At 51.4% G+C, this 20,166-nt stretch overlaps 1 protein-coding gene and 1 non-coding gene across 4 annotated transcripts in view; both read left to right on the plus strand.

The window, feature by feature from the left end:
• LOC147725650 (ATP-dependent RNA helicase homolog DQX1-like) overlaps positions 1–20,166 on the plus strand; it is a 324,707-nt gene that overhangs the window by 204,672 nt on the left and 99,869 nt on the right. The window lies entirely within an intron of this gene.
• LOC147725651 (U2 spliceosomal RNA) lies at positions 102–285 on the plus strand. Its single transcript, XR_015309858.1, has one exon. It is a non-coding gene; the product is annotated as a U2 spliceosomal RNA (small nuclear RNA).

The following is a 20,166-nucleotide window of genomic DNA, read 5'->3' on the forward strand; positions in this document are numbered from 1 at the left end:
TTATCCCACAAACCAATACTCAGGACAGAAATAAAGGACAGCATAGAGACTGTACTCAAACCAAACCATTTGTAAATGCTAGTTGTAAGTCATATTTACAAATCGCTTCTCGGCCTTTTGGCTAAGATCAAGTGTAGTATCTGTTCTTATCAGTAAGTCATATTTACAAGAAACGCTTCTCAATTGTGTTCCAAAAGACTGAAAAAAACAGCCCAACAGACTGATGTATGTCCAAGAAACGAAAATACACTCAATTCACTAGCTTTGACTAGCAGAACACCCAACAAAATCGTTCTGCATATCTTCATTCATAAAACTGCGCAGAACAAAGGATCCTTGTATGTATTATGCCCATATTTTAATTCCCTGGGGATACAAAATCACCAAGGAAGAAATATGTTTGTAAATCTAACCTATTTAGATATTCCCTTTAGGGGAAGCCGGCTAATCCAAACGTATACAAAGTTGGCCAACACAAATCTTCAAATTTGCTAAGATCAGGCATCTTATAGCTCACTAATCTAGCTTCAAACTTCAAGGGGCTATCTCTATCGATACACTTGTAAATATACAAGACCCTTGGTTATTGAAAATTGCAATCTTCAAATAGAACTAAGGACCAAAACAAACTAAGCAAAGAACCACAGAACCAAAGACCTAAGAACAAAGGACTGGGAGCGACCCACTTATACTTAACTCTTACTTTTACTAATCAAAAGGTTATCCAAATTCTAACTGTCAAGTTCTACATGACCTAACGGTCGCTTTGTTGGTTTTTTTAATACTCACGCCAAAAAGGTTCTCAGTCAGGAGTGACATCTTGTGGAGGATCAAAATCAGGAAGAGCAGAAATACACTGGGCTGCAGAGACGAAGAATCCCCAGAATCACTGTGCACAGAGTACCTTCTTAGTGGAATCCTGTCTTGTCCTCCTCAGTAGCTTTCTGTCTCCTGACAAGATCACTCCCACAGAAAGTCACTTCTCTGATGAAGCCCGCGTTGGTCGCGCCATTTGTGGTTCCAGAAATCCACAAACTCCTTCTCAGGGGTCTTACCAATAAGTAGTCAATTCAAAAGCAGCAAAGAAATCAACAGAGAATCTGAAATATGAAAAGACATCTTTATTACAATTAATTGTGAGGCTACGTCGCCCAGTCACACCTAATGCAACTGAATGAGGTAGCCTGCTGAATGGTCTCCGCACAGACCTTTTATACCATGTATTATGCCCTAGGCACACATTTTCTCTTTGAAGTACATTATTGTTGGTCACTCCCTGGACGTGCACGCAAAGCACTGTATGATGACAAACCCACTTTCGAGATAAGTCCAGGCCATAAAGAATGTCCACATAATGCGTACATTCTCTAGCTGACAAGGCCGGATAAACCCAAAACAGTAAGATCACAGCCCATGTCATAAATAGCTCGTGGAGGCAGGAACTGGAACAGTTGGAAGTAAGATAGGCACGTTTGTGTGTAGTAAATCTTTACAATGTCCTGTGCTCTGATCTAAAATCTTGATCAGCTAAAGGGCAGGAACTGGCTTGGCAAGGTTAGCCTCAAGCAACAGGGTCAGCTTTCGTCAGGTCATGCAGGAGTCAGCACAAACCCATGCTTAGGTTATGTCCTTAAATGCTTGTTCTGCCACGGTGAGGGCCTACTGTAAGGGCAATCCACAACATGGCTGCTATGCACAAGATGGAACCCAAGGGTTCGAAAAAAAAACCTTCAAATACACAGTGAATCCATTGGTGTAACATGACGAAAATACTCGTGCATACCGCATTCGTCATTTGCGGTTCGCTGATACCAAATTCATAACAGAATCATGATATTTAAAACACAGGTTCAGAATTTTCAGTACCACAGTGACCGCAGGGTGGAGGTGTGTGAACGTGACCGCAGGGTGGAGGTGTGTGTACATGACCGCAGGGTGGAGGTGTGTGTACGTAAGGTGTGTGTACGTGACCGCAGGGTGGAGGTGTGTGTACGTGACCTCAGGGTGGAGGTGTGTGTACGTGACCTCAGGGTGGAGGTGTGTGTACGTGACCTCAGGGTGGAGGTGTGTGTACGTGACCTCAGGGTGGAGGTGTGTGTACGTGACCTCAGGGTGGAGGCGTGTGTACGTGACCTCAGGGTGGAGGTGTGTGTACGTGACCTCAGGGTGGAGGTGTGTGTACGTGACCTCAGGGTGGAGGTGTGTGTAAGTGACCTCAGGGTGGAGGTGTGTGTAGGTGACCTCAGGGTGGAGGTGTGTGTAGGTGACCTCAGGGTGGAGGTGTGTGTAGGTGACCTCAGGGTGGAGGTGTGTGTAGGTGACCTCAGGGTGGAGGTGTGAGTAGGTGACCGCAGGGTGGAGGTGTGTCCACCGGGTGGAGGTGTGTGTACGCGACCGCAGGGTAGAGGTGTGTGTACGTGACCTCAGGGTGGAGGTGCGTGTACTTGACCGCAGTGTGGAGGTGTGTGTACGTGACCGCAGGGTGGAGGTGTGTGTACGTGACCGCAGGGTGGAGGTATGTGTACGTGACCGCAGGGTGGAGGTGTGTGTACGTGACCGCAGGGTGCAGGTGTGTGTACGTGACCGCAGGGTGGAGGTGCATGTACAAGACCTCAGGGTGGAGGTGCATGTACATGACCTCGGGGTGGAGGTGCGTGTACGTGACCTCGGGGTGGAGGTGCGTGAACGTGACCTCGGGTTGGAGGTGCGTGTACGTGACCTCGGGGTGGAGGTGCGTGTACGTGACCTCGGGGTGGAGGTGCGTGTACGTGACCTCGGGCTGGAGGTGCGTGTACGTGACCTCGGGGTGGAGGTGCGTGTACGTGACCTCAGGTTGGAGGTGCATGTACATGACCTCAGGGTGGAGGTGTGTGTACGTGACCTCGGGGTGGAGGTGTGTGTACGTGACCTCAGGGTGGAGGTGTGTGTACGTGACCTCAGGGTGGAAGTGTGTGTGTACGTGACCTCAGGGTGGAAGTGTGTGTGTACGTGACCTCAGGGTGGAGGTGTGTGTACGTGACCTCAGGGTGGAGGTGTGTGTACGTGACCTCAGGGTGGAGGTGTGTGTACGTGACCACAGGGTGGAGGTGTGTGTACGTGACCTCAGGGTGGAGGTGTGTGTACGTGACCTCAGGGTGGAGGTGTGTGTACGTGACTGCAGGGTGGAGGTGTGTGTACGTGACTGCAGGGTGGAGGTGTGTGTACGTGACTGCAGGGTGGAGGTGTGTGTACGTGACTGCAGGGTGGAGGTGTGTGTACGTGACCTCAGGGTGGAGGTGTGTCTACGTGACCGCAGGCTGGAGGTGTGTGTACGTGACCGCAGGCTGGAGGTGTGTGTACGTGACCGCAGGCTGGAGGTGTGTGTACGTGACCGCAGGCTGGAGGTGTGTGTACGTGACCGCAAGCTGGAGGTGTGTGTACGTGACCGCAGGCTGGAGGTGTGTGTACGTGACCACAGGGTGGAGGTGCGTGTACATGACCGCAGGCTGGAGGTACGTGACCAGTGGGTGGAGGTGGTTGTATGTGACCGCAAGGTGGAGGTGCTTGTGTGTTGGACAGGCCCCAGAAACGGGCTCGCTCCCTCCCGGCACGACAGAGCCAGAGCACCGACCCTCCAGCAGCTACCCACAGAAGTCACCCGTGACCCGTCCCACACGGGACACCTGCCCCCGAACATCTCGGTATCACTGGCCCGGGCCACCGCCAGTACCCTTGCCCGGGCCCAGCCGCCATCTTGGACACTGCGCCACGAGGTCGCGTGGCCTCAGCTCGACCCTAACCCTGGGCCTGGCCAGGCCCCGACATCCCGGCACCACCATCCACCCAGGAGGTGAGCGGACCACTTGGCAGGTCAATGGGAGAGAGGAGCGTTGATGGCTCTCCCCCGCCAGGTGCCGATCGCCCCCAGCCTCCCCGGGCGCTGGCTCCACCCCCCTACTGGGTGTCTGGACTCCCTCATCCCGGACCTCCCGACCTCCAAGTGCGAGGGTCCGGACATCAAAGGGCTCCAGACCTATAACTGGGGCAGCTCCAGAGCAGGAAGGCAGTTGTATCCTGGAGTCGAGAGACACCTAGAAGAACTCATCCTTGACGGACTGTTGGCGCTGCCGCAGCCCTGCCTTGCGAACTGTCGTCCTGCCTGCTGGCGCTGCCGCGGCCTTCTGCAACCATCATCCTCGTCGGGACCTGCTGGCGCTGCCGCGGCCCGTTACCATCTACGACCTCCTCGGGACCTGCTGGCGCGGCCGCGGCCCGGTACCACCTACGATCTCCTCGGGACCTGCTGGCGCTGACGCGGCCCGGTACCACCTACGATCTCCTCGGGACCTGCTGGCGCTGCCGCGGCCCGACCTCCTAGAACGCCGAGCTCGAGGATTGAGAGCTACCATCATTTCATCCACTACCAGTTGGTAACAAGACTGTCCCGCTACCCCCTTTTCCTTCCAAGAGACTAAGAACCGAGGGGACCCCTGTGTCCAGACCTCCTTGTACCATACTACCGTACTTCAAGATTTGCTTATAAAGAACGTTAAACCTTATCTTTGTGTGGTGTCCATCTGTGGGGGGGGGGGGGGAAGTTACTTGTCTGTACGATCGCTGGAGACGGCTCTCCCCAGAGACCTCTCCCCCTGTCCTCGGCCGACCCTCCAGGTCCCGTCTAACATTAGCGGCCAGCGGCGCGATCCGAACCAACGCGTACCGTACAGAGAGTAACTCACCCCACGACTAAACCACAATGTCAACGAAAGAGAGCGGATCCACAGAGAAATTCCAGATGGAGAAATTGGAGGAGTACAGCCATCGAGAGCTAAAACAATTTTGCATAGAACTAGGCATTGCTACCACCGGTTTGAGCACGAAAGACGATTTCAAACACGCCCTAGAATCTTGGGCAGAAACCGGTGCCGTCAGACCCCGGGACCAAGACGTCGAAGCGCCAGAGACAAACACCACTTCTCCCGAAGAAAGGAGAGCGGGTCTCTCCCGGGAAGAGATCCAAGAGCGAGAAAAAAACAGACTCCACGAATTGGAGTTGGCACGGCTCAAGTTGGACGGAGAGCTGAAACTAGCAGAACAAAAACTGAACTTGGAACACTTACGGCTCCAAGAAGAGCGGGAAGAAAAGCAAAGACAAAGAGAACTCGAAGAGAAAAGACTGGCATACGAACACGAGCGCAAGCTAGCGGAAATCGAACTGCGAAAACAAAACAAAGAACTAGGGGTGCCCGAGCAACCGCGCACCCCGGGCGCTACAGAACCGAAAGTCCACATCCCTAAAGATGTCGTCCGAGAATATTATAGGAACGACGACATACAACAGTGGTTCAAGGCCTATGAGATCGCCATGACCTCCCACCGGATCGATCGAAGTGACTGGGGAGCCGGCCTATGGGGGAGGTTCGTCAATGAAGGCCGCGATGCCCTGCTACAGCTCCCGGACCATCAGATGACGTCCTATGATCACATGAAGGCCGCCCTCCTCACTCGTTATGGTCTCACACCCGAGATGTACCGCCAGAGGTTCCGCGACTGCACCCGGATCCCGGGTACAACTTGGGTGGAATATGTGAACTATTTCAGCCGAGCCTTCGAGGGATGGATCAAGGGTAGCCGCGTAACCACATACGAGCAACTCTTCAACCTCATTGTATGGGAGCACCTCTCCAACAACTGCTTTGTCGAGCTCAGGCAGCACCTCCTCGACAGTAAATTGACTGACCCTCGGCAGCTCGCCGCTGAGGCTGACCGTTGGGAGAGCACCCGAGTGGCCCGGAGTGGGCCAACCGAGCAGAACCGAAACAACCAAGGTCACCATCGTCCCCGAGGAGGAGGAGGCCAGGGCCGGGGCAGAGATGCCGTCCCGGCAGCTCCCGCCAACAACACCCAGCCCCCGGCTGGGCGGGGGAACCCTCCGATGCGCCCAGGGTTCCGAGCCAATGTCACTTGCCATCGGTGCCAGCGGGTCGGCCTCTATGCCAGCGACCCGAACTGCCCAAAGAACCAGACTCCCGGGCCCGCCAGGTCGCGGCCGCCGCCCTAGGAGAAGAACAAACGTCCGAGGAGCATGAAGAATACGAGCAAGAGCAGCCCGAGTGGGAACCTGCCGCCATGGTCCTGGCTTGCCTAGGGGGAAGAGACATGATCCCGCGGGTCCCCCTACCCGCAAACACCAGAAAGTACAGCCAGTGGGTGAACATCAATGGACGCAAGGCCGAAGCCCTGCGTGACACCGGGGCCAGCGTGACGGCCGTCCGCTGTCACCTGGTGACCCCAGAACAAATCCTGCCAAACGTCCTTTGCCCCGTCCGATCGGCCGACAACTCTGAGAGCCTGTGTCGGATGGCCTATGTCCCCTTTGAATGGGGAGGAGTGTCCGGCATGCTAAAAGTGACTGTCCGCGATGATGCCCCCGTGGACTGCCTCCTGGGAAACGACCTCGAGAGTTCCCCGTGGGCGGCCGTTGAGAGAAGAGAACACCTGGGGATGTTGGGCCTCCCGGACTGGGCGTGCGTAACAACCCGGTCCATGGCCGCCCGTGCCATCCCCAGACCAGAAGAACCCGAATGGCCAGCACCTCCTCCCCCGATCACTCCAGAGGAAGACACCGTCCTTACGGACCCCGCAGAACGAGCCCCAGAAGAGCCCGCTCAGCCCCAGGACCTTCCAGACCTGGCTCAGTGGCGTCAAGAGGGGGGGCCCACCCAAGAACAATTCCGGCAGGAACAAAAGACCTGTCCCTCCCTCGAGGGTATCCGACAACAAGCCCTCGCCCAGAGTGCGGGAGACACCGCAGGGGCGCACTGGATCTACTGGGACAATGATTTACTATTCAGCGAGCAGAGAATCGCCGAATTGGGGGCCAGTCGGGTGCTGGTGGTGCCCCTCCGCTTCAGAGACTTCCTGTTGAACTTGGCACATGATGTCCCCCTGGCTGGGCACCTGGGGCAAGACAAAACCTACAACCGTCTGGTGACTCACTTTTACTGGCCCAAGATGAGAAATGACGTTTCCAACCACTGCCGGGCCTGCCCCACCTGCCAGGCCAGCGGAAAGAGCGGCCGAAAACTCAAGGCACCCCTACAGCCATTCCCCGTCGTCACCACCCCATTCGAACGGGTGGGAATAGACATTGTGGGGCCCCTGGACCCCCGAACAGCACAAGGGCACCGATTCATCCTGGTCCTGGTGGACAACGCCACCCGCTATCCCGAGGCCATTCCCCTCCGAACAGTGACAGCACCAGTGGTAGGCCGAGCCTTGATGGGAATCTTCTCGCGAGTGGGCTTCCCCCGGGAGGTCGTCAGTGACCGGGGCACGAACTTTATTTCGAAATATATGAAATCCCTCTGGCAGCAGTGCGGAGTCACCTACCGATTCACAACCCCCTATCACCCACAAGGAAACGGACTGGTCGAGCGGTTCAACCGCACCCTCAAGGGAATGATTATGGGGCTAGAGGAACCCCTACGCCGCCAGTGGGACGTGCTCCTCCCATGCCTCCTCTTCGCCTACCGAGAAGTCCCCCAGAAGTCCCTCGGTTTCAGCCCTTTCGAGCTCCTGTACGGGCACCCTGTCCGAGGGCCTCTCAGCTTAGTTAAAGAAGAATGGGAAATGGCCCCCCTGAAAACCCCTCCAGACGTCTATAAGTACCTCCTGACCCTCCGCAACCAGACCAGGCGATTCCGGGAGATCGCTAAAGCCAATCTTGAGGCCAGTCAGGAGGACATGAAGAAATGGTACGATCAACATGCCTCCTCCATTGAGTTCGAACCTGGTCAGCAGGTGTGGGTGATGTCAGGGTGGAGTTGTGTACGTGACCTCAGGGTGGAGGTGTGTGTACGTGACCTCAGGGTGGAGGTGTGTGTACGTGACCTCAGGGTGGAGGTGTGTGTACGTGACCTCAGGGTGGAGGTGTGTGTCCGTGACCTCAGGGTGGAGGTGTGTGTCCGTGACCTCAGGGTGGAGGTGTGTGTCCGTGACCTCAGGGTGGAGGTGTGTGTCCGTGACCTCAGGGTGGAGGTGTGTGTCCGTGACCTCAGGGGGAAGGTGTGTGTCCGTGACCTCAGGGTGGAGGTGTGTGTCCGTGACCTCAGGGTGGAGGTGTGTGTACGTGACCTCGGGGTGGAGGTGTGTGTGTGTGAATGCAGGGTGGAGGTGTGTGTATGTGAATGCAGAGTGGAGGTGTGTGTATGTGAATGCAGGGTGGAGGTGTGTGTATGTGAATGCAGGGTGGAGGTGTGTGTATGTGACCGCAGGGTGGAGGTGTGTCCACAGGGTGGAGGTGTGTGTACGCGACCGCAGGCTGGAGGTGTGTGTACGTGACCGCAGGCTGGAGGTGTGTGTACATGACCGCAGGCTGGAGGTGTGTGTACGTGACCGCAGGCTGGAGGTGTGTGTACGTGACCGCAGGCTGGAGGTGTGTGTACGTGACCGCAGGCTGGAGGTGTGTGTACGTGACCGCAGGCTGGAGGTGTGTGTACATGACCGCAGGCTGGAGGTGTGTGTACGTGACCGCAGGCTGGAGGTGTGTGTACGTGACCGCAGGCTGGAGGTGTGTGTACGTGACCGCATGGCGGAGGTGCTTGTGCATGACCTCAGGGTGGAGGTGTGTGTACGTGACCTCAGGGTGGAGGTGTGTGTCCGTGACCTCAGGGTGGAGGTGTGTGTCCGTGACCTCAGGGTGGAGGTGTGTGTCCGTGACCTCAGGGTGGAGGTGTGTGTCCGTGACCTCAGGGTGAAGGTGTGTGTACGTGACCTCAGGGTGGAGGTGTGTGTACGTGACCTCAGGGTGGAGGTGTGTGTACGTGAATGCAGGGTGGAGGTGTGTGTATGTGAATTCAGGGTGGAGGTGTGTGTATGTGAATGCAGGGTGGAGGTGTGTGTATGTGACCGCAGGGTGGAGGTGTGTGTATGTGACCGCAGGGTGGAGGTGTGTGTATGTGACCGCAGGGTGGAGGTGTGTGTATGTGACCGCAGGGTGGAGGTGTGTGTATGTGACCACAGGGTGTCAAGTCAAGAAATTTATATAGCGCTCTACATACCCATAGGGTCTCAAGGCGCTTGAGGAAGGGTGGGGAATTATTTGTCGAATATCCAAGTTTTAAGTAGCTTTCTGAATGCTAGGTGGTTCTGGGTAAGGTGAAGGTGAGCGGGAAGTGAGTTCCAGGTTTTAGCTGCCAGGTAGGAGAAGGATCTACCTCCCATGGTGGTTTTGTTGATGCGAGGTACAGTGGCAAGGGCTTGGTTGGAGGATCGTAGCTGACGGGAGGGGGTGTAGAAGGACAGTCGTGTGTTGAGGCATTCGGGTCCAAGTTCGTAGAGTGCTTTGTGTGCGTGGGTTAGGAGGCGGAAAGTAATCCTTTTATTTACGGGGAGCCAGTGGAGTTTTTTCAGGTGAACCGATATGTGTTCTTTACGCGGGATGTCTAGTATGAGCCTGGCTGAAGCGTTCTGGATGCGTTGGAGTTTTTTCTGGAGTTTTGCGGTGGTACCGGCGTATAGGGTGTTTCCGTAGTCCAGGCGGCTCGTGACCAGTGCGTGGGTGACCGTTTTTCTAGTTTCGGTGGGGATCCAGCGAAATGTTTTTTTGAGCATGCGAAGAATGTTGAAGCAAGATGATGAAACAGCGTTGACTTGTCTGGTCATCGAGAGTGAGGAGTCCAGGATGACGCCCAGGTTCCGTGCGTGGTCCGTCGAGATGGGTGCTTTTCCAAGGGCCTCTGGCCACCAAGAGTCATCCCAGGCGGAGGGGGAGGTGCCTTAGATGAGGACTTCTGTTTTGTCTGAGTTCAGTTTCAGACGGCTGTGCTTCATCCATTCGGCTGCTTCTTTCATTCCTTCGTGTAAGTTGGTTTTGGCGGTGTTAGGGTCTTTGAGTGAGAGGATCAGTTGAGTGTCGTCAGCATAGGAGATGATGTTGAGATTGTGTTGGCGAGCGATGGTCGCGAGGGGGCTCATGTATACGTTGAAGAGGGTGGGGCTGAGTGACGATCCTTGTGGCACTCCGCAGATGACTTCAGTGGCCTCTGACTTGAATGGTGGGAGGCGGACTCTCTGGGTTCTTCCGGTGAGGAACGAGGTGATCCATTTCAGTGCTTTTCCTTGGATTCCGACGTTTCTGAGGCGCTGTAGAAGGGTGCTATGACAGACTGTGTCGAAGGCTGCGGAGAGGTCGAGGAGGATGAGGGCGACTGTGTCTCCCTTGTCCAGTAGAGTTTGAATGTAGTCTGTTGCTGCGATAAGTGCGGTCTCAGTGCTGTGTTTGGCTCGGAAGCCGGACTGTGAGGGGTCGAGGGATTTGTTGGTTTCGAGGAAGGTGGCGAGCTGGTTGTTGACAGCTTTCTCGATGACTTTGGCCGGGAATGGGAGAAGCGAGATGGGGCGGTAGTTTTTGAGTTCGGTGGGGTCAGCTGTGGGTTTTTTCAGAAGGGCGCTGAGTTCTGCGTGTTTCCAGCTTTCCGGGAAGGTGGCGGAGTTGAGGGAGCAGTTGATGACATCTCGGAGGTGTGGTGCTATGATGAAGTCTGCTTTGTTGAAGATGTGGTGAGGGCATAGGTCAGTTGGGGATCCTGAGTGGATGGAGTTCATCAGGCGGATGGTGTCCTCGGTGGAGATTGGGTTCCAGTCGTTGAGGATGTTTAAGGGGGGTGAAGGTCCTGCAGAAGGTTGGGTGGGTTGGTCTCCGGGTCGGTTGTCGAAGCTGTTGTGGATGTCTGCGATTTTGTTGTGGAATAAGGAAGCTAGGGAGTCGCAGAGGGCTTGGGATGGGGTGATGTCGTTGGAGTTGGCTGATGGGTTGGTAAATTCTTTGACGATGTTGAATAATTCCTTGCTGTTGTGGGCGTTATCTAGTCGGTCTTTGAATGCAGCTTTCTTGGCCGATCGGATTAGTTGGTGGTGTATGCGGGTGGCGTTTTTGAAGGCGTCCCTGTTGGTGGTGTTTGGGTCTTTTTTCCAGGTCTTCTCGAGGGAACGACAGAGTTTCTTCGATTTCTTAAGATCATCGTTGAACCAAGAGGCGTTTTTGCTGCCTAGTTTGCTTTGACGTTTTTTCAACGGTGCTAGGATGTCGGCGCTGTTGGATAGCCATTGGGTGAGGTTAATGGCTGCTTGGTCGGGGTTTGAGGAGTGGGCGGGGGGGTTTAGAAGAAGCGATGAGGCGATCTGGTCGGTGGTGATTTTGTTCCAGTTTCTTTGTAGGGTAGGTTGAGGATGGTTGTAGATTGTGGTCTTATTGTAGGTAAAGTGAACGCAGCTGTGGTCCGTCCAATGAGGGTGGAGGTGTGTGTGTGTGTGTTGACCACAGGGTGGAGGTGTGTGTACGTGACCGCAGGGTGGAGGTGTGTGTACGTGACCGCAGGGTGGAGGTGTGTGTATGTGACCGCAGGGTGGAGGTGTGTGTACGTGACCGCAGGGTGGAGGTGTGTGTACGTGACCGCAGGCTGGAGGTGTGTGTACGTGACCGCAGGCTGGAGGTGTGTGTACGTGACCGCAGGCTGGAGGTGTGTGTACGTGACCGCAGGCTGGAGGTGTGTGTACGTGACCGCAGGCTGGAGGTGTGTGTATGTGACCGCAGGCTGGAGGTGTGTGTACGTGACCTCAGGGAGGTGGTGTGTGTACATGACCTCAGGGAGGTGGTGTGTGTACGTGACCTCAGGGAGGTGGTGTGTGCACGTGACCTCAGGGAGGTGGTGTGTGTACTTGACCGCAGGCTGGAGGTGTGTGTACGTGACTCAGGGAGGTGGTGTGTGTACGTGACCTCAGGGAGGTGGTGTGTGTACGTGACCTCAGGGTGAAGGTGTGTGGGGAGGGGATTGCCTGGGTGAGTACTCCAAAAGAGACTTTCAGCTTTGTTCCTTTCTCTGACTACAGAAGAGAAATTGTTTCAGAGAAGACTTTGGGCTAAAAAGTAATTTCGACTAGGGGACGTGGGGGGGACATTAATTCATTAGTAGCAAGCAGTGGAATAGCTGATTAAAGCATGGACAACATAACTAAAGTAGAAGAGTTCACGTTCAGGTTAAGGGGCACTAAGGGATACTTATACCAGGTTTGGCAAATATTTTTAGATTTCTTGATTGGCTGGCTCGGCTATTTGCCTCCCAACCCCTGCAGCGGCAGCTGTTTATTTCCGCAGGGCCATGCCCAGTCTGTAACTCTTGTTAGTGGACTATGTCTGAAAGCGTTTTGCACCTTAGTTCTTTAATAAGACACTTTTGTGCTACAGTTTCAGTGAAGGACCCTCCGTACTTTCTTTTTCAACGTACGAGGCTTTTAGTGTTCATTCCGTTTTTGCCTCGTGCTCCTTTAATCTCTTGGTTGGGAATCACCTGGTTGTGACACATTTTAATATTTTTTTCGATTCACTGGCAGTAACTCCAACAACGTCCAATTTAACAACACTCCTCATGTTATCCGCCTCCACGAGAACTGGTGTAAAGGATGCAAGAGTTGTCCATCCTCACCGGAGCGACCACGTGTTCATTTATTTTCTGATAAGTTCTGATCCTCTTTGCTTCACATCTATAAACTATTCTCTTCTGTTGAAATACTTTCGAGTGTCATCAACGTTAAATTGTTTTCAAGTGGTATTTAATCTAAAAGGTTTCCTTTGGTACTGGATGGTACATTGATACCTTTTGATCGTTAGTAACCTTCTCAGCGTTACCTGTTTGCATATTCACTTAGAATGTTAAGGTTTGTCCGCCTCCCTTATTCCAGAATCTCTTCTTTACAACAAATACGAAACAAAAAACCTATTGCCTATTTGTCCTCTGGAATGCTTCCAGGAAACTGGTGAAATTATACTTCTGAGTAATGGGGCTGAGGAAAGAAAGCTATTTGATCCCCTTGCAACAGAGGGGGTTTTGATCTGATAATTAAGGCTTACATGGGCATGATTTTGCGTATGAAAGTGGTAAAATCTGCGGGCCAAAACAAACAAAAGCTATATATTTCAATTGACCTCGCCAGTGCTCCGGATACTGTAGATTGTATATTGCTTCCATCGACTTCGCCAGTGCTCCGGATACTGTAGGTGGTATACTGCTTCCATCGACCTGGCTAGTGCTCCGGATACTGTAGGTGGTAAATTGCTTCTATAGACCTATCTAGTGCTCCGGATATTATAGATGCTTCCATCAACCTCGCTAGTGCTCCGGATACTGTACGTGGTATATTGCTTCCATCGACCTCGCTAGTGCTCCGGATACTATAGGTGGTATACTGCTTCCATCGACCTCGCCAGTTCTCCGGATACTGTAGGTGGTATATTGCGTCTATCGACATGGCTAGTGCTCTGGATACTGTAGGTGGTATATTGCTTCCATCAACCTCACTAGTGCACCGGATACTATAGGCGGTATATTGCTTCCATCGACCTCTGCAGTGCTTTGGATACTGTAGGTGGTATATTGCTTTTATCGACCTCGCCAGTGCTCTGGATACTGTAGGTGGTATATTGCTGCCATCAACCTTGCTAGTGCTTTGGATACTATAGGCGGTATATTGCTTCCATCGACCTCTGCAGTGCTTTGGATACTGTAGGTGGTATATTGCTTCCATCGTCCTCGCTAGTGCTCTGGATACTGTAGGTGGTATATTGCTTTTATCGACCTCGCCAGTGCTCTGGATACTGTAGGTGGTATATTGCTTCCATCGTCCTCGCTAGTGCTCTGGATACTGTAGGTGGTATATTGCTTTTATCGACCTCTGCAGTGCTTTGGATACTATAGGCGGTATATTGCTTCCATCGACCTCTGCAGTGCTTTGGATACTGTAGGTGGTATATGGCTTTTATCGACCTCGCCAGTGCTCTGGATACTGTAGGTGGTATATTGCTTCCATCAACCTCACTAGTGCACCGGATACTATAGGCGGTATATTGCTTCCATCGACCTCTGCAGTGCTTTGGATACTATAGGCGGTATATTGCTTCCATCGACCTCTGCAGTGCTTTGGATACTGTAGGTGGTATATGGCTTTTATCGACCTCGCCAGTGCTCTGGATACTGTAGGTGGTATATTGCTTCCATCGACCTCGCTAGTGCTCCGGATACTGTAGGCGGTATATTGCTTCCATCGACCTCTGCAGTGCTTTGGATACTGTAGGTGGTATATGGCTTTTATCGACCTCGCCAGTGCTCTGGATACTGTAGGTGGTATATGGCTTCCATCGTCCTCGCTAGTGCTCTGGATACTGTAGGTGGTATATTGCGTCTATCGACATGGCTAGTGCTCTGGATACTGTAGGTGGTATATTGCTGCCATCAACCTTGCTAGTGCTCTGGATACTGTAGGCGGTATATTGCTTCCATCAACCTCACTAGTGCACCGGATACTATAGGCGGTATATTGCTGCCATCAACCTTGCTAGTGCTCTGGATACTGTAGGTGGTATATTGCTGCCATCAACCTTGCTAGTGCTCTGGATACTGTAGGCGGTATATTGCTTCCATCGACATCTGCAGTGCTTTGGATACTGTAGGTGGTATATTGCTTTTATCGACCTCGCCAGTGCTCTGGATACTGTAGGCGGTATATTGCTTCCATCGACCTCTGCAGTGCTTTGGATACTGTAGGTGGTATATTGCTTTTATCGACCTCGCCAGTGCTCTGGATACTGTAGGCGGTATATTGCTTCCATCGACCTCTGCAGTGCTTTGGATACTGTAGGTGGTATATTGCTTTTATCGACCTCGCCAGTGCTCTGGATACTGTAGGCGGTATATTGCTTCCATCGACCTCTGCAGTGCTTTGGATACTGTAGGTGGTATATTGCTGCCATCAACCTTGCTAGTGCACCGGATACTATAGGCGGTATATTGCTTCCATCGACCTCTGCAGTGCTTTGGATACTATAGGCGGTATATTGCTTCCATCGACCTCTGCAGTGCTTTGGATACTGTAGGTGGTATATTGCTTTTATCGACCTCGCCAGTGCTCTGGATACTGTAGGCGGTATATTGCTTCCATCGACCTCTGCAGTGCTTTGGATACTGTAGGTGGTATATTGCTTTTATCGACCTCGCCAGTGCTCTGGATACTGTAGGTGGTATATTGCTGCCATCAACCTTGCTAGTGCACCGGATACTATAGGTGGTATATTGCTTCCATCGACCTCTGCAGTGCTTTGGATACTATAGGCGGTATATTGCTTCCATCGACCTCTGCAGTGCTTTGGATACTGTAGGTGGTATATTGCTTTTATCGACCTCGCCAGTGCTCTGGATACTGTAGGCGGTATATTGCTTCCATCGACCTCTGCAGTGCTTTGGATACTGTAGGTGGTATATTGCTTTTATCGACCTCGCCAGTGCTCTGGATACTGTAGGTGGTATATTGCTGCCATCAACCTTGCTAGTGCACCGGATACTATAGGCGGTATATTGCTTCCATCGACCTCTGCAGTGCTTTGGATACTATAGGCGGTATATTGCTTCCATCGACCTCTGCAGTGCTTTGGATACTGTAGGTGGTATATTGCTTTTATCGTCCTCGCTAGTGCTCTGGATACTGTAGGTGGTATATTGCTTTTATCGACCTCGCCAGTACTCTGGATACTGTAGGTGGTATATGGCTTCCATCGTCCTCGCTAGTGCTCTGGATACTGTAGGTGGTATATTGCGTCTATCGACATGGCTAGTGCTCTGGATACTGTAGGCGGTATATTGCTTCCATCGACCTCTGCAGTGCTTTGGATACTGTAGGTGGTATATTGCTTTTATCGACCTCGCCAGTGCTCTGGATACTGTAGGTGGTATATTGCTGCCATCAACCTTGCTAGTGCACCGGATACTATAGGCGGTATATTGCTTCCATCGACCTCTGCAGTGCTTTGGATACTATAGGCGGTATATTGCTTCCATCGACCTCTGCAGTGCTTTGGATACTGTAGGTGGTATATTGCTTTTATCGACCTCGCCAGTGCTCTGGATACTGTAGGCGGTATATTGCTTCCATCGACCTCTGCAGTGCTTTGGATACTGTAGGTGGTATATTGCTTTTATCGACCTCGCCAGTGCTCTGGATACTGTAGGCGGTATATTGCTTCCATCGACCTCTGCAGTGCTTTGGATACTGTAGGTGGTATATTGCTTTTATCGACCTCGCCAGTGCTCTGGATACTGTAGGCGGTATATTGCTTCCATCGACCTCTGCAGTGCTTTGGATACTGTAGGTGGTATATTGCTGCCATCAACCTTGCTAGTGCACCGGATACTATAGGCGGTATATTGCTTCCATCGACCTCTGCAGTGCTTTGGATACTATAGGCGGTATATTGCTTCCATCGACCTCTGCAGTGCTTTGGATACTGTAGGTGGTATATTGCTTTTATCGACCTCGCCAGTGCTCTGGATACTGTAGGCGGTATATTGCTTCCATCGACCTCTGCAGTGCTTTGGATACTGTAGGTGGTATATTGCTTTTATCGACCTCGCCAGTGCTCTGGATACTGTAGGTGGTATATTGCTGCCATCAACCTTGCTAGTGCACCGGATACTATAGGTGGTATATTGCTTCCATCGACCTCTGCAGTGCTTTGGATACTATAGGCGGTATATTGCTTCCATCGACCTCTGCAGTGCTTTGGATACTGTAGGTGGTATATTGCTTTTATCGACCTCGCCAGTGCTCTGGATACTGTAGGCGGTATATTGCTTCCATCGACCTCTGCAGTGCTTTGGATACTGTAGGTGGTATATTGCTTTTATCGACCTCGCCAGTGCTCTGGATACTGTAGGTGGTATATTGCTGCCATCAACCTTGCTAGTGCACCGGATACTATAGGCGGTATATTGCTTCCATCGACCTCTGCAGTGCTTTGGATACTATAGGCGGTATATTGCTTCCATCGACCTCTGCAGTGCTTTGGATACTGTAGGTGGTATATTGCTTTTATCGTCCTCGCTAGTGCTCTGGATACTGTAGGTGGTATATTGCTTTTATCGACCTCGCCAGTACTCTGGATACTGTAGGTGGTATATGGCTTCCATCGTCCTCGCTAGTGCTCTGGATACTGTAGGTGGTATATTGCGTCTATCGACATGGCTAGTGCTCTGGATACTGTAGGCGGTATATTGCTTCCATCGACCTCTGCAGTGCTTTGGATACTGTAGGTGGTATATTGCTTTTATCGACCTCGCCAGTGCTCTGGATACTGTAGGTGGTATATTGCTGCCATCAACCTTGCTAGTGCACCGGATACTATAGGCGGTATATTGCTTCCATCGACCTCTGCAGTGCTTTGGATACTATAGGCGGTATATTGCTTCCATCGACCTCTGCAGTGCTTTGGATACTGTAGGTGGTATATTGCTTTTATCGTCCTCGCTAGTGCTCTGGATACTGTAGGTGGTATATTGCTTTTATCGACCTCGCCAGTGCTCTGGATACTGTAGGTGGTATATGGCTTCCATCGTCCTCGCTAGTGCTCTGGATACTGTAGGTGGTATATTGCTTTTATCGACCTCGCCAGTGCTCTGGATACTGTAGGTGGTATATGGCTTCCATCGTCCTCGCTAGTGCTCTGGATACTGTAGGTGGTATATTGCGTCTATCGACATGGCTAGTGCTCTGGATACTGTAGGTGGTATATGGCTTCCATCGTCCTCGCTAGTGCTCTGGATACTGTAGGTGGTATATTGCGTCTATCGACATGGCTAGTGCTCTGGAAACTGTAGGTGGTATATTGCTTCCATCGTCCTCGCTAGTGCTCTGGATACTGTAGGTGGTATATTGCTTTTATCGACCTCGCCAGTGCTCTGGATACTGTAGGTGGTATATTGCTTCCATCGACCTCTGCAGTGCTTTGGATATTGTAGGCGGTATATTGCTTCCATCGACCTCTGCAGTGCTTTGGATACTGTAGGTGGTATATTGCTTTTATCGACCTCGCCAGTGCTCTGGATACTGTAGGTGGTATATTGCTGCCATCAACCTTGCTAGTGCACCGGATACTATAGGCGGTATATTGCTTCCATCGACCTCTGCAGTGCTTTGGATACTATAGGCGGTATATTGCTTCCATCGACCTCTGCAGTGCTTTGGATACTGTAGGTGGTATATGGCTTTTATCGACCTCGCCAGTGCTCTGGATACTGTAGGTGGTATATTGCTTCCATCGTCCTCGCTAGTGCTCTGGATACTGTAGGTGGTATATTGCTTTTATCGACCTCGCCAGTGCTCTGGATACTGTAGGCGGTATATTGCTTCCATCGACCTCTGCAGTGCTTTGGATACTGTAGGTGGTATATTGCTTTTATCGACCTCGCCAGTGCTCTGGATACTGTAGGTGGTATATTGCTGCCATCAACCTTGCTAGTGCACCGGATACTATAGGCGGTATATTGCTTCCATCGACCTCTGCAGTGCTTTGGATACTATAGGCGGTATATTGCTTCCATCGACCTCTGCAGTGCTTTGGATACTGTAGGTGGTATATTGCTTTTATCGACCTCGCCAGTGCTCTGGATACTGTAGGTGGTATATTGCTGCCATCAACCTTGCTAGTGCACCGGATACTATAGGCGGTATATTGCTTCCATCGACCTCTGCAGTGCTTTGGATACTATAGGCGGTATATTGCTTCCATCGACCTCTGCAGTGCTTTGGATACTGTAGGTGGTATATTGCTTTTATCGTCCTCGCTAGTGCTCTGGATACTGTAGGTGGTATATTGCTTTTATCGTCCTCGCTAGTGCTCTGGATACTGTAGGTCGTATATTGCTTTTATCGTCCTCGCTAGTGCTCTGGATACTGTAGGTGGTATATTGCTTTTATCGACCTCGCTAGTGCTCTGGATACTGTAGGTGGTATATTGCTTTTATCGTCCTCGCTAGTGCTCTGGATACTGTAGGTGGTATATTGCTTTTATCGACCTCGCTAGTGCTCTGGATACTGTAGGTCGTATATTGCTTTTATCGTCCTCGCTAGTGCTCCGGATACTGTAGGTGGCATATGGTTTCCATCGACCTCGCTAGTGCTCCGGATACTGTAGGTGGTAGTTCCCTTTGGTAAAATTCTGGGAATTTCCTCCAGCTCTTAACTTACTCATTGCCCTACTCTCCAATAATTGAATTAATTCTGTGAATGGCATGAAGAAAGTATTTATTTCCAAAACCACTTTGAGTAGTGAACTGAACGAGGTGCCTTTTAGGCCTCTCTGTGTTTTTTTTTTATACTGCATGTCTCCGAAAGTTTCTGATCTCTGCCTGATGTTTTCCTCCACCCTGAGCTATGTCCTACTTGTTGATTTTCAGTCACGTAGACCAATGGTTCTCAACGTGTGGGCCCGGTGGGTCCGCAACGCCTACTCGGGGGGTCCGCGACTGTTTAAAGAATTATATGTTAACAGAATAATAACGTGTATATAAATAAAGAAGCCAAATGGAAGAGTGAACATTTTAAAACATTCTGTAATTGGCAAATTAGAGGCTAAATATTGTCAGCATTCTCAGATTGATTTGTGGGAGCATTCCAAATGCATTAAAAAGATTATAGAATGGACAATGAAAGGCCTCAAATTAATTTTGAAAAGCTTCAACCTTTCCATTAAAATAAAAATGTAGATTTTTTTTTTTTTTACATTTGTTAGAGAATTAAATAACAATTGATTGTTTTAGTTTTATGAATGCTTGTTTCTGTATTTTGTGTGTATTGCTTTGCAGTTCACATCAAAGATGCCTAGACCAAGGCCCTCTGGCTTCTAGTAATGACTCAGTAGGGGTCCCCGGATTACAATAATGATTCAGCGGGGTGCCCAGATTCCAGGAACAATTAAGTTGGGGTTCACAGAAGTCAAAATGCTAAGAACCACAGATGTAGACAAACTAGTCCTCTTGGGTCTTACAGAAATAGGCGTGCACTCCAGGTGTGTTCTCTCGATGCGCCATAAATGAGGGCCTACAGATGTAGGAAGCCTAAGTTTAGGCTGTAGGGGAACTGAGTATGGAAACGGAGAGGATGGTGGAAACCATCAATTGACTTATTGAGGTTTATATTGCCACAGTCCAGTACTGACCCTTCATGAAGTAGACGCCTTCTTAAACCCATTGGTTCTATGGCAGGTGTTGGGACCTCCCTATGACCAGCCTCTTTATCCCTGTGACCTTGCATTCGTTCGAGGCTATTCGGCTCGACTTACCTCCCAGCGACGGTCACACGCTC

This window comes from Lissotriton vulgaris, chromosome 3_2, assembly GCF_964263255.1.
Source record: "Lissotriton vulgaris chromosome 3_2, aLisVul1.2, whole genome shotgun sequence".
NCBI classification, from domain to species: Eukaryota; Metazoa; Chordata; class Amphibia; order Caudata; family Salamandridae; genus Lissotriton; species Lissotriton vulgaris.